At 43.0% G+C, this 14,746-nt stretch overlaps 1 protein-coding gene across 3 annotated transcripts in view; it reads left to right on the forward strand.

Moving 5' to 3' along the window:
- Nucleotides 1-14,746, forward strand: part of ALA2 (aminophospholipid ATPase 2) — a 125,360-nt gene that overhangs the window by 18,853 nt on the left and 91,761 nt on the right. The window contains exon 2 of one of the 3 annotated variants that reach the window (XM_086505240.1): nt 813-937. The exons of the other annotated variants lie outside the window; for them this stretch is intronic. The gene's annotated coding sequence lies outside the window, so the exon portion shown is untranslated. The remainder of the gene's footprint in view (nt 1-812; nt 938-14,746) is intronic. 3 annotated transcript variants of the gene reach the window in all.

The following is a 14,746-nucleotide window of genomic DNA, read 5'->3' on the forward strand; positions in this document are numbered from 1 at the left end:
TCACTCAGGATGAACTGCAGGAACTGAACCTGAACACTTAGGAGGAACCACAAACAGTGAGGGTGTCAGCAGAACTGGATGAGGAGTTTAGGGAGAAACTGAAGGAGTTGTTACTAGAATTCAAAGATATTTTTACATGGAAATATACAAATATGAAGGAAGTAGATGCTAGCTTTTGTCAACACAAAATTAACTTGAAAGCAGATGCAGCTCCAGTTGTACAACAAAAATACAGGATGAATCTTAACTATGCCAAACAGGGTAAAGAGGAGATTAATAAACTGTTGGCTGTAGGTTTCATTCACCCATTGGATGAGGTTACTTGGTTGTCACCAATTGTTGTAGTTCCCAAGAAGAATGGAAAGATCAGGGTGTGTGTAGATTACAGGAAACTGAATGCTGCAAGAGTGACTGATCCATTTCCATTACCTTTTTGTGATACACTATTGGATGCAGTAGCTGGACATGAGCTTTATAGTTTTTTGGATGGTTATAGTGGATACAATCAGATCTTAATGGCACTTGAAGACAGGGAGAAAACAACTTTTTTCAATGAGTGGGGAGTTTATGCTAGCAATGTGATGACATTTGGCTTAAAGAATGCTCCACCAACATTTCAAAAGGTGGTATAGCGTGTGCTTGCTGAATTCCTTACAACATTTATGAGGTTTTTTTTTGGATGATTTTAGTGTTTTTGGATGATTTTAGTGTTTTTGGAAAGAAGCATGAGCATCTTGAGCACTTGAGGTTGTGTTTTCAGAAATGCAGTGAATTTCGATTGTCACTAATCCCAGCCAAGTGTGCATTTGCAGTTAAGAGAGGAGTTCTCTTGGGACATGTAATTTTTGAAGGAGTATATAGATCCAAGGAAGGTGGAAGCAATCGGTACAGCATCAGAACCAAGGACAATTAAGCAATGAGTAGATTTTTGGGTCAGGTGAAGTGGCATAACCGATTTTTGAGATATTTAGTACATGTCTGTACACCACTAACAAAGCTTACAAAGAAGGATACAATATTTGAATAAGGCAAAGAGCAAGGAAGAACATTCAGGATTTTAAAGAAGATGTTAATTGTAGCACCAATTTTAATTGATCTTGATTGGAATTTACCATTCCATATTTTTGTGGATGCATCTCATGTGGCAGTTAGGTGTAGCATTGATGCAAGAAACTAGACGAGGTTGGTTTAGGCCAATTTACTATGCAAGCAGGGTACTGACACTTGCAAAAAAGAATTACATAGTTACAGAGAGAGAATGCTTGGGAATGATATATGCATTGCAGAAATTTAGACATTACCTCTTAGCCAATAGGGTAATCTTTTATGTAGACCATCAGGCTCTTATCTATTTGGTGAACAAACCATATCTGTCAGGAAGGTTTGCCAGATGGATACTACTTATGCAGGAATTTGAATATGTGGTAATACATACTCTTGGAAGACTTCATGTCTTGACTGACTATCTCAGTAGATTGGAAGCAGGTGAGATTAATTCTTCATGAGTACCTGATCAATTACCTGACGCAGGATTGTTTTTAGTTCAGGTGACAGAGCAGTCAGGGGATTGGTATGAAGACATGCTTCGGTTTTTGATTGAAGAGGTGTTACTTGAAGTAATGACTAAGGATCAAAGAAAAAGATTAGCATTAAGAAGCAAACCTTACATAGTAATTGCAGGGGTATTGTACAAGAGAGGAATTGATTAAGTGATCAAGAGATGTGTCCCTGAATTTGAGCAAAGAGCAGTACTGACAGAAGCTCATGCAGGTAATTCAGGAGGACATTTTCAGGAGATGTCACTGCAAGGAAAATATTTCAAGCAGGACTTTGGTGGCCAACTATTATAAAAGATGCTCAGGAATTTTGTAAGAACTGTTTGTTGTGTCAGAGAGAGTGCAGGCCATTGAATGTAGATAGGATGCCCTTGCAACCTATATTACCTTTGGAACGATTTCAAAAGTGGGGATTAGGTTTTGTTGGTCCAATCAAGCCACCTGCAAGGTTTATACAGAACAAGTATATCTTGGTTGCAACTGATTATTGCACAAAATGGATAGAAGCTGTGGCTTTGAGAGATAACACAGCAAGGAGTAAGAAATTTTTTGTATGAAAATATTATGTCCAGGTTTGGATGCCCTATTGAGTTAGTTTCTGATCAGGGAGGACATTTCATTAACAAAGTGATCAGTAAACTGGTTGAACTGCATATGATATTGCATAAGAAATCAACTGTGTATTATCCTTAGGCAAATGGACAAGCAGAGTATACAAATAAGATTTTGATCAGAATAATCAAAAAATCGGTCAATCAGAACAGAACAAGTTGGGATAAAAAGTTAGATTCGGTACTTTGGGCTTTTAGAACTGCATTTAAAGTGACAACAGGCATGACACCATTCAAGTTGGTGTATTGGCTGGAAGCAGTAGTTCCTATGGAATTTTTAGTACAAAGTTTAAAGGTTGCAGTTCAGCAAAAACTGTAACCTGAAGAGTCAGCAAACTGCAGAAAGGAAGCATTACTGAAGCTGGAGGAAGATAGAGTGCAAAGCATGTATATTGCAGAGGTTATCCAACAAAGAAGGCAAGCATGGATCAACAGGAACATAAAGTTTAAAATTTTCTTTGCATGAGATTGGGTGATGGTTTACAATAGCAAGCTAGAACACAACCTGGCAAATTGAAACTGAGGTATGTGGGTCCATTTCAGATAGCTAAAATTGTGGGGCCTAATACTTTTGTTTTAGCTGATGAGTTAGGGCAGGTAATCGCCAAACCTGTTAATGGTTTTCGATTAAAGCTATTTTTTGGAGAAATAATCGGGACTTGAGTGGAACATATGTTTAATGATGATGCTTGGATAGTGACAACTTATTCATGTGGTATGGCTAATAAGGTGACCATTAGCAAGTGCGCTACGAGTTTCAATCCTCTTGTGTTTGCACCTTCTCCAGGAAGCATGCGAGAGAATGAGCCCTAACCTCATATTTAAAGGCCCTTGGCTTGAAAAGCAGTTATAGTGAAAAGCCTTGAAAATTCAAAAGCTTCTGGTCCCAAAAGCAATGCCAAAAGCTGCCAGAGTAATTTACGAAAATCTGTACAACCTGCCACGTCATCAGCCAGCGCAAAATGCGGAAATCAGTACAGTGTGCCACGTCATCAGCCATCGTAATTTTCGGAACTTCCATACAGTTGCCACGTCATCAGCTTTGCGTGAGTGTGTGTGAGTCCTGCTTTATTTTAATCCCTTTATGTCACTGGGTCCCCATCGGACGGGGTCCTCATAAGTTGGTAGGACTTCTTCTTCTTCTGCTACTTGTTCTTCTTAGGGTTTAGGCCCCTCGGCTGACATCTGTAAGTTGGCTTCATTCTTTAGGCTTTGACATGTTTAGCAGTTTGTGACAGCTGCGCTGAGTTCTTCTCCTTGCTACAATATGTCAAGCCATCTCAATACTTCTGGGGGAGCAGGGTGTGTCTCACGCTTGGAGGAGGAAGAACCTCTTGCCATGCTAAGTCCTCTGCATAAAGCCAAAAATCAACGGGCCATCGTCCGTGACTCCAGTTCTGAAGATGAACCCGAGATGCTATCACCTCTCAGAGCTATGCCAACGTCTGTGACTCCATTTCTGAAGATGAATCCGAGATGCTATCACCTCTCAGAGCTATGCCAATAGCTAAGGAGGAACGAACACAGGAGTATACTTTTTTGGATTTCAAATATGATTTGGTAGCCAATGATGATAATGTACCATGGTTAACTGCCATTGGTGAGTTGGAGGCAGAATCAGATGCCCATGGTTTACTTGAAGTATTTACAGTCAAATGATGGCCATATTTTTGCTCATGATTACCTAACTGAAGAACCGGATTGCCCAAGTGTTTGATGTGCCTACTGTTGAGGATACTGAAGTCAGGAAAGCCACAGAGAAGGATATGTCAAAAGCCTTTGGGCCATCTCAGGGTGATAGGCACTACTACCAACTGTCAGGCATAAAAAATCAGGTCAGGGCAGCTGCAAGTTAGGTGGTTGATTGAAAGAGTGTTTTTATTGGTCAAATTAGAATATATAAGCAGGAAAAACTATGGAATACTGCTAGCAATTGAAGGCGGCAGACAAATTGGATGGGCCAATATTCACTTTGATAGGATTAAATTTGAGATTTATATCAAACAGAGAAGAAATGACAAAACAACCAAGGTGGGTCCATACTTGGCAACAATTTTTCAATATGTCAATAACAAAAGTATCTTGCAGGGGAAGAGCTTTCTATCACCAACAAAAATGATTGAAGACTTAGGGTCTGCTCAAAGAAAGGAGAAAAGGCAAAAACTGCAACATGACAGGAAGCCCCTCCAGATGACAAAGGATATGGACACACTAAAGTCTGCAGGTTATTCAAAGAAAGAATCTTTGGATACAATAAAAGTCAAGTTAGATCATGAATTTGGGGATTTATTTCCTGAGTGTATGGTTCAAAAGCCGTGTGAAAGAAATGCAATCCCTGTGACAGTAAAAACAGGTATCAAACTCAGAAAACTGAAGGGGAAACTTACAGGAGAGAATTGTGTATTTGCAGTTGTGGATTCTACAGTTCAAAAGACGGGCATTTCTAAAGCAAGTTTTCCAAATGTATCTTAAATGAGGTACAAACTGCATTGGGTGTAGTAAAGGAGTATGTTGAACAACAAGCCATGGATTTTACCTTGTTGAGCAGGGAAAGTGAGGGATTGCACAATGAGTTGAAGCAAATCAGAGAGGGTGCACAAAAGGAAAAGAAGACTCGGTCTGAAATGGAGATTTTACAGAAGCAGGTCAAGGAGTTGACTGACAGCCAACAACGCATGAAGCAAGAGTTGGCATCTTCTAAGCAATTAGCAGTATACAGAGAAAAGACTTCAGGAAGAATTGCACAGTGGAAAGATGAGTGGCTAGGTGTGCTACAGGGGCAGTTAATTGAAATGACAACTTTGAATGCAACACTTGAAAGCAGTAACAGAGTTCTATTGAACAGAGTTATAGAATACAGAAGAGTGGAAGGAAAGATTAGGGAGATGGCAGAAGAAGAGCTAGATGTAGAAGGTTGGTATTTAGCTTCAGCTGATGTGGACAAAATGAAAACTGAGATAATGGAATACAGTGGGAGTCGATCAAACTCAGAATGTATGATGTGGTTAGCAAACCATATCAGATTTTTGCAGAGAAAGAAGCCAAGGAGGAAAATTTGTTTGTGCAGAGACAATTTGATGAAATGAAGAAAAAGTATGAAGAATTGCAGTTGTAGTTGGATTAACAGAGAAGTCATCAACCTGAACAAGTGATTACTAAGAATGATATTGTAATGCTGGAGCAAAGTGAAACTGAAGTTCAGAAACAGTTAACTGAAGGTGCAGTTACAGTCACAGTTGCAGTTGCAGACGAAGCAGCAGGTGTTGCAGATGAGCAACAACAGCTTAAAGATCCAGTATTGTCTATTGTGGATGACACACTCACTGGAGAACATGCTGAGATTGCAATGAAGGCACCTAAAGATGAAGTGGATGCAGGATTTGGTAAAGATGGTAAGGAAATTGCAACTGAAGGGGAAAGTTCAAAGCAGCCTGAAGTTAAAGATCAAATTGATGTTGAAGTTTCTGATCAAGGGATGGGTTCTCACAATGTCTGAGAAACATTGCCCACCGGGTGTGCCAGGTGTTAGTGCCTGATTTGTCACGGCACTTACTTTTTGAGTGTAACTATGGTCTTACCTTTAAGCCTTAGGGGTTTGTTTACACAAGGACTTTATGCATAGTTAGTTTTAAAGCCTTGAAGGGTCATATGGTGTGTAGCAATTTTCAATGTAATTGACATGCAGTTTTGGCAGTTCCCTGTTGTCGTACTGCTGTTTTTGCTTTGTAGTTCGATTGTGATGATGAATTTATAGTGAATGCAGCACTTTCTCATTCATCTATTATACAGTTCTGTGTTTTAATATGCAGTCACTTGCCTCGTTTATCTATACACTGCATGATTCTTGTATTAATTACCTGTTAGGGCTGTAAGTCCCTAACAGTTTGCGAGTAATCATTCGCCTCAAGCACTGTCGTGCGTGAGTAATCATTTTCGAGGATCCCAATCCATCACTAAGTTCATACTGAACAGAGTGGTCCAATCATTCAGTTCTAGTTGTGTGGCCATCTCATCCCGTAGGAACTCTTGATGTGCTCACGACAGTTCCATTGAATCAGTCGTGATTCAATATTCCGGATTCATTATCAGGTTCATTCGAGAGTTGTCACTGCTCCAAAATCATAATCATCTCATTCCTAATCCTGTTATCTGCTCACAAATAGAAGGTTCTTTCATAAAACATTACTTTCATCCATTATCTTCCAAATTGTCTTATTTCATAAATTCGTAAAGCAAAATAATGCTAATTCATCCATAATTTTCTATCTAAAATCTGTTCTAGAATGAGTATCGTCTTGTCTTGCTGTCCTTTCAATTTGTCAGTCGTCCTGATTCTTGCACCTTTTTGGGGCATTGTGGAGCGATATGTCCTTGTTCTCCACATTCAAAACACTTTCCTGCCTTGAAATATTTATCTCTCTGGTCTTCTATCAGTGGAGGTTGTCTATCTGTCTGTCGTCTGTTTCTGTTCTGACTTGTCGAAGGTTCATCTGGTGGGTAAATGTATAGCAAATCCCTGCTTCGCATGCCTCATCTACACAACAAGGTTTATCTGGTGGGTAAATGTATAGCAAATTCTTGCTTCGCATGTCCCATTAATAGTTGTGTAGACTCAGACTTCTTTTCAAGACAGTAGTCTCGCGTCTCTTTAGGAAGTCCATAGCAGAACCGTTCAATCTATTTCTTAAAACTGATCTTCTTAAAGGATGAAGTAGGTAGAAAGACATCCCAAAACCTCTCACAGTAGGAATCCAAAGACTCTATCTTGACCATTCGAATATGGTTCCAGTTAGTAATCACATCTCGCTCGTATTCTTGTGTGAGCCATGAAGAAATAAAGAGTTTATTGAATTTCAACCACTCTGGTGTGCTTGTTTCCTTAACAAAAGAGTAGACCACCATGTCCGTGCATTGCCTTTGAGAAAGGATGCCGTCCGTCTGATCTTGGAGGGCTCTGTATAGTGGCCTTCAAAAAACGTTATATCAAAATGTTGGATAAAGGCTAAAGCCTTGGGAGCATCTCGAAACCGTGAAAAGTACTCAAACTTTACTGCCTGTCCTCCCTCTTTGAATTCTTTGGCCTTTTTGCCCTTGTCGTTGAGGAAATCATACTGATTGGCTCTGTAAAAGTGCTTGCTCTTTGCATGAAACATATGATCTTTTCGTCGTTCTTGCCCTTTCTGTCCTCATACTCAAGTCAGAAGAAGATGAACTGTCCGAGCTGTCAGAAGAAGATGAGGACGAACTGGGCAATTGTCACGAGGACGTGGCGACTGCTAACCTTAGTTGTTGGTTTCTTTCCAATGATTTTTGTTTTATTTTTGAGACCCTCTTTTTGAAGTTGCAAATGGTCGGACATTGTATGGCCAATGTGAACGGTAGTTTCACCCGCAGACGGGAAGTTGGTCGGCACTGGAACTCGTAAAGTAAAAGGATGTCTAAGCTCATAGCAAGATCATGTAGGTCCCCCCGTTGCACTTACCAAGTTGGTGGATACTAGGAAGTGAACTCAATAAAGGCATAAAGTCAAGGTGGGATCACCAACAGAAAGTATCCGACAGTTGGGCCACATTGCTCTTTTGGATGCAGTCCCAATGAGGATAGATGGTCAGATGACCACAAAGAGCCCAATGAATCATTCCTAAAATTTAGGGAACTGCTATTTTGGGTGTGAAATGTGTTCGCGTCACTACCTTCGGTATGACCAAGGGAACATTTTATTACTCTGCTGCAAAGTCAATTGATGCACCAGTTGAGAGATTTTTAACCAGGAAACCCAATGCGGGGAAATTGCATGCATGAGTGCCAAGTGGCACTTTTTGGTCAATCTACCAAGTCTGGGAGAAGAGAATTCGTAACTGACTTTTTGGAGCAGTTTTGGAGGCTGATAATTGTGATTTTCAGCCATTTCTCTCCATTTTTGAGCTTCCCATGACTCTATCTAGGACCAAGGAGCTCATTTTCAGCATTGGAAGGCATCAGATGCGTGTTTACAGGGCTGTTTTGGTACGTTTTTAGCGATACGCAGGTTTTGGCAGCCATGGAAATCTTCTCCTTTTTGCGTCTATTTGTTCACAGATGCATTACAGGTCAAGCTTTATCTAGGACCAAGGAGCTCATTTTCAGCATTGGAAGGCATCAGATGCGTGTTTACAGGGCTATTTTGCTACGTTTTCAGCGATACGCAGGTTTTGGCAGCCATGGAAATCTTCTCCTTTTTGCGTCTATTTGTTCACAGATGCATTACAGGTCAAGCGCAGAAGAGGGGGCGCTCGATTTATGCTGGGGGGATGCTTCATTGAGAACCTGTCACAGGTTAAGAGCTATGGAGTGCTTGCTTTCCCCTCTATGTACAGTGTGGTGCTAGGAGTGATGACCTGCACACTACACACTGCTCTCTCTCTCCCCTACGTCAGTTATGTGATGCCCCACAAGAGGGCTCTTCATTTGACTGATGTACAGCTGTGTGGGTTCATGCTTTTGTGTTGAGGCAAGAGCCTCCTTGAGCAGGAACAGGGGTAGCTAGTTGCTACTCCAAAGCAGGCACCGGTGAGGGTCATAACCTCACCGTACAGGTGCGTTTTCAGTGCTGTGTATGCGCTGTAAATTGACTGTTTTTCAGCCATACGGACGCTAGAATCATTGGGAATGGTGCCCCACTGGTAGAGGACAGTTAGGGGACTGTTCGGGGCTGAAAACAGGGCAAAAACAAGATAAATACAGCATGCTGAATTTACTGTTTTTGGGCAGGAATCAGAGGGTTTATGCCAGTGGAAGTGAGTTCCAGTAGGGGAATTGGTTTCGCGCAAGTTTTGGGGCTGTTATGTTACCGAAAATTGGCCAAATCAAGTGGTATCTAGTTGGATATAGATAAAGGATTCCCAGGACTCTACTTTGTAATTTACCATCCTAAAGAATAAAGAAATACCGAAAGGGGTGCCAATTTTGGGGCCTACAGGTTGTCGACGTCTGCTCGGAGGATTCTAGCCTCCGAGCCGTGTGTGTGTTCAAGTGTTAATTCTTGTCGCAGGTTTCCTTTGCAAAGTGCTCTGAGTGTGTGTCTAAAGTAAAGAATTTCGGGTGAAAGCCAACGCCTATCGCCCCACCACGGGCCGGTTTCAGCAATCCTTCGAAGCGTACACGCTTCTTCTGTTTTCTGGCGTTTTCAAAGGATTTTTGGCCCAAGTAACCCGGGAAGTCAATTCTTGTTACGAATGAACCTGCGAACACATTCTTCCAATCCTCCGAAAGCTGCATACGCTCTGGCCTGTCTAGTCTCTACTGCTCTCTTTAAAGAAAACATTGGCCCAGTGCGTCACTACCCCAAGCTAAGTGTATGCATCTATGTACTCCACTGTCTCCTGACCATAAGCGAATGTTGGTGATGATCTCGTGATCCATTGCTGTGTGGTGTTAAACACCGTAATCTTGGTTTTACCAAGGTTTACAGACAATCTACTATCCTCCACAAAGCTATGTAATGCATTCGGATGTCATTGCATACCCTTTGGTGAGTCCGAGATCACCACAAATATCATCAGCATATAACAACAATGGATCCATGTCCCTACCAGTTGGGCACCTCTGTCACCCTCTCTGTCAATGTAATCAGAAACCTCATCTATATACATACCAAATAGAGTGGGGGACAATGGACAACCTACAGTGGAGTGCACTAAATCAGATACCGCTCTGGAGTTCGTACATGTCCCACCATTGATCTGTATAGAGCCATGATCCCCCAAATCAACTCGTTGGGCACTCCCATTTCCTGTAGTCTGCGCATCAATTTGGTTGTGGGCACCATGTCAAATGCCTTGCGGAAATCCACAAAGCTATAATAAATCTGTCTCCCATGTGCCCTTGAAACCGGCCCGTAGGGCGGTAGGCGTTGGCTTTCACCCGAAATTCTTTACTTTAAACACACACACAGAGCACTTTGCAAAGAGAACCTGCGACGGGAGTTAACACTTGAATACACACACGGCTCGGAAGCTAGAATGCTCCGAGCAGACGCCGACAACCTGTAGGCCCCAAAATTGGCGCCCCTTTCGGTATTTCTTTATTCTTTAGGAGGGTAAATTACAAGGTAAGGTCCTGGGAATCCTTCACGTGTATCCACCTAGATACCATTTGATTTGGCCAAATTTCGGCAGCATAACAGCCCCAAAACTTGCGCGAAACCAATTCCCCTGCTGGAACTCGCTTGCACTGTCGTATACCCTCTGATTCCTGTCCAAAAACAGTAAATTCAGCACGTTGTATTTACTGGTTTTTGCCCTGTTTTCAGCCCCAAACAGTCCCCTAACTGTCCTTTGCCAGTGGGGCACGATTCCCAATGATCCTGGCGTCCGTATGGCTGAAAAACAGTGAATTTACAGCGCATACACAGCGCTGATTTTGCACCTGTACGGTGAGGTTATGACCCTCACCAGTGCCTGCTTTGGAGTAGCAGTTAGCTACCCCTGTTCCTGCTCAAGGAGGCTCTTGCCTCAGCACAAAAGCATGAACCCACACAACTGTACATCAGTCAAATGAGTAGCCCTCTTATGGGGCATCACATAACTGCACGTAGGGGAGAAAGAGAGCAGTATGTAGCGTGCGGGGCATCACTCCCGTCACCATACTGTGCATAGAGGGCAAGGTAAGCATTCCATAGCTTCTGTACCTGTTACAATCCGCCTGTGGCTGAAAATGGCGCCCCCTTTGATGATATGCAGCTCGTTTTTGCCTCCCAGAGTGGTAGAATCGCTCACAAGCTGACACGTCGCCCAGTTTCCGAGTTTGGGCTTTCCCTGCTAAAAATATCTCAACTGGTGCGTCAGTTGACTTCGCGGCAGAGTTGTAAAGTGTTCCCCTAGTCATACCGAAGGTAATGACGCGAACACATTTCGTGGCCCAAAATAGCAGTTCCCTAAATTTTAGGAGATGCTTCCGTTGGGCTCCCACTGGTCTTCTGACCATCTATCCTCATTGGGACCGCATCCAAAAATGCAATGTGGCCCAACTGTCGGATACTTTTTGTTGGAAGTCCCACCTTGACTTTACGCCTTAATTGAGTTCACTTCCTAGTATCCACCAACTTGCTAAGTGCGACGGGGGGACCTATATGATCTTGCTCTGAGCCTAGACATCCTCTTACCATACGAATTCCAGTGCCGACCACTTCCCGTCTGCGGGTGAATCTACCGTTCACATTGGCCATACAATGTCCGACCGTTTGCTACTTCAAGAAGAGGGTCTTAAACAAATAAAATAAACCCCATTGGAAAGAAACCAACAACCAAGGTTAGCAGTTGCCACATCTCTGTGACATGGTTAATAACTGCCACGTCCTCGTGACAGCCCTAGTGTCAGAATATGGTCGAGTGGAGAAGCCTCTCATGAAACCGGCCTGTTATGTTGCCCGTACGCCCTCACTCTCTGTCCACCTGCTCAATTGCGGCTTAAGGATAGATGCATACAACCGTGCCAATGTGTGTCCAATCATGATAGTACGGCAGTTTCGAGCCACCTACCTTGAAGATAGACACAATAGTAGACAGTCTCCAAAATCTCAGGTAGACCCTCAGACATGACATGATTAGATATAATTGTAAGAACCTGTGTCTGCATCTTTATATTACTTGAACTTGGTACAATGCCGGTACTCCAGACTCTGCACGTCTATGCGGGAGCGTGCTAGAGAATGAGTCCTTGGCTCTTATTTAAAGGCTCTTGGCCATGAAAAGAATTTAGATGAAAAGATTTCAAATTCAAAAGCATCCGATCCCAAAAACATGCGTAAAAAGCTGCCAGCGCATTTCACGGAAATTTGTACAACTGCCATGTCATCATCTTTTGTGCAAGAGATTGAGTGTGCGTGCGCGTGTGGTCCTGCTTTATTTTAATGCCTTTAGGTCACTTAGGCCCCATCGAACGAGGTCCCTTAAGTCTCTTCTTTAGAAAAAGGCCACTCAGCAAGACTTTGCAAGTTGGTAAAACTTCTTCTGTTGCTTCTGCTTCTTCACTTAGGATTTAGGCCCCTGTCAAAAGACGGGCACCACATGCCGATAGAAAAGAATAGACCGAACAGACTTTTAGCACTTCAATAACAACTGAACTGAGAGAGAGAGAGAGAAATGAAATGAAATGAAATGTTATATTAACGTCTTCAAAAGGCCAAAGTGACCTATGAGACCAGAAAGTTACAATGCGGTGTATCTGATACAAAGTCGCATTAAGAAAATAAATTAAACTAGGATAACAAATTATAAATATTGCGGGATCCTAAACTAAGCAATACAATGTGAAGACAATATGGGAGGGGAGTAGAGATCCATCTTCATCTGCACTCTGGACGATGAAAGAGTATGGCTTGAATCCTTTGTTGTAGCCTCCTTCGAAACTGTGTAGCTCCTCTTCTCCATCGGGGTCGTCTAGATCTCTCTAGCTCCAATGCTCGGTCTATGAGAATGCGAGTAGTGCGGGTAGACCTCTCCACCGTTGGCTGCTCCTCTGTCTGTTCTTCTGGGTGTACAATATCTAGTGTAAAGAAATCTGTGATCTGTCTTTGGGGATGTCTCTCTTCAGCTCTCCTCATTAAAGTTTCTCTATGCCTGTGTAACTCAAGTAGATATAGCCCAAGACATCTTTGATCCTCATAACTCATGACCCTAGATAGAGGCCCAAAACCTTTTCTGAATAGACAATGAAAACGGCCTTGTATCTCATAGTACACTGTGCAATAACATATGTAATGTACTTCTGTCTCTGGCTCTAGATGGCATAAGCGGCATATCCTGCTATCTGCTGGTGTCCCTCTGAATCTGCCAGTCTCAATCTCGAGCTGATGTGAGGACGTGCATATCTGGCCAATGGCACAACGCAAACCATGCGAAAGATGCGTGTCCATATAGCTGGGTCGAATCACAAACCCATTCCCCGTGAGGTGGAGAAGATGCTCTCTATAGACAACCATCTTCGTGCCCAACTCCTGTAATGGCTCTATCCATGTCCTCCTCGTGTCCAGCTGGATCAGATCCTGACGAATGAGTCTATTAATCTCTACCCGTGTCAGAGACCTCAAGGGTGCCTGTAGAGAGTATTGAAAAGGAGGCAACCTGGCCATGGTGAAACCATGTGTCTGAAACCATGATGCCATCTGTGCATACGAGCATGATGTATCCCCATTAAGAGCTAATTGTTTGGAGGACTCTAGAGCCACCTGGGCATATCTGTCTCTGGTAGTATCCCACACACACACACACACACACACACACACACACACACAGAGAGAGAGAGAGAGAGAGAGAGAGAGAGAGAGAGAGAGAGAGAGAGAGAGAGAGAGAGACGACACGCGAGGAGTGGTGGAATTAGAGTATTGGCCCCAAACCTTGGCGCCCCTTTCTATATTTCTTTATATTACATCAACATAGTACAAGCCGGCACTCCAGACTCTGCACCTTCTCCAGAAAGCATGCCAGAGAATGAGCCCTAACTTCATATTTAAAGGCCCTAGGCTCCAAAAGCAGTTTACAGTGAAAAGCCTTCAAACTCAAAAGCATCTGGTCCAAAAGCAAAGCCAAAAAGCTGCCAGCGTAAATCACGGAAATCCGTACAGCTGCCACGTCATCAGCCAAGGCAAAACGCGGAAATCCGTACAGCCTGCCACATCATCATGCCAGCGCATTTTTCAGAAATTTTCCACGTCATCAGTTTTTGCGTGTGTGTGGGTCTTGCTTTATTTTAATCCTTTGTCACTTGGGGCCCCATCGAACGGGTGCCCATAAGTTGGGAGGACTTCTTCTGTTACTTGTTCTTCTTAGGGTTTAGGCCCCTCGGCCGGCATCTGTAAGTTGGCTCCATTCTTTATGCTTTGACACGTCAGCAGTTGTTACAGCCCTTGAGCTGGGATCTGAAGGTTGGCTCCGTTCTTCAGTGACTTGACACGTTAGCAGTTTGTGACAACACATCAGGGGAAGTAATCACTAGGGGAGGGGAATGCTCATGAAAGAGGTGCCATGCCTCTCCCAAGTCTCTACTCAGGAACAACTGGTATAAGTTGCGCTCCATTTGAGCTAGGAAAGCTCACTTCTTCCGTCGCACAAGGCGCTGGAAGGCTATCCGAGACTGTTTGTGATTGATGACCTCTAGGAGAAGATCCCTTTGAACTTGTGCTCTCGTCTCTCTGAAGTCTACACTCCTCGTCATAGCAATTGTTATGAGGCATGCTCCGAGGACGGTATGCCCCCTTTTTTTTTTTTAGACATTCAATGTCTCAGTCAATAAAGTGGTGATCTCCTTCACTGAGAGTCCTGGACTGGCTGCTATACGTAGACGATCATAGATCTCCAATATATAAACAAAGTCAATCTCTGGTGTAAATGTATAGCTGGTATGTGTCCTCCTTCCTGACACCTTAGCTGTACTGTACTGAAAGGAGACTGAAAGTGTCAAAAGAGCATGATCTACGCTACACCCACTGGTCTGGATGCTATTGTGAAATCCCAAATGCAGGGGATGAAGCTGGGCTATGCCATGACATAGTGTTGCCCCATGCCTATGTGGGAAGCAAGTAAACCCACTTGCTGCGGGAAA

Source organism: Adiantum capillus-veneris, chromosome 29, assembly GCF_014529385.1.
Source record: "Adiantum capillus-veneris isolate H3 chromosome 29, ASM1452938v2, whole genome shotgun sequence".
Taxonomy (NCBI): Eukaryota; Viridiplantae; Streptophyta; class Polypodiopsida; order Polypodiales; family Pteridaceae; genus Adiantum; species Adiantum capillus-veneris.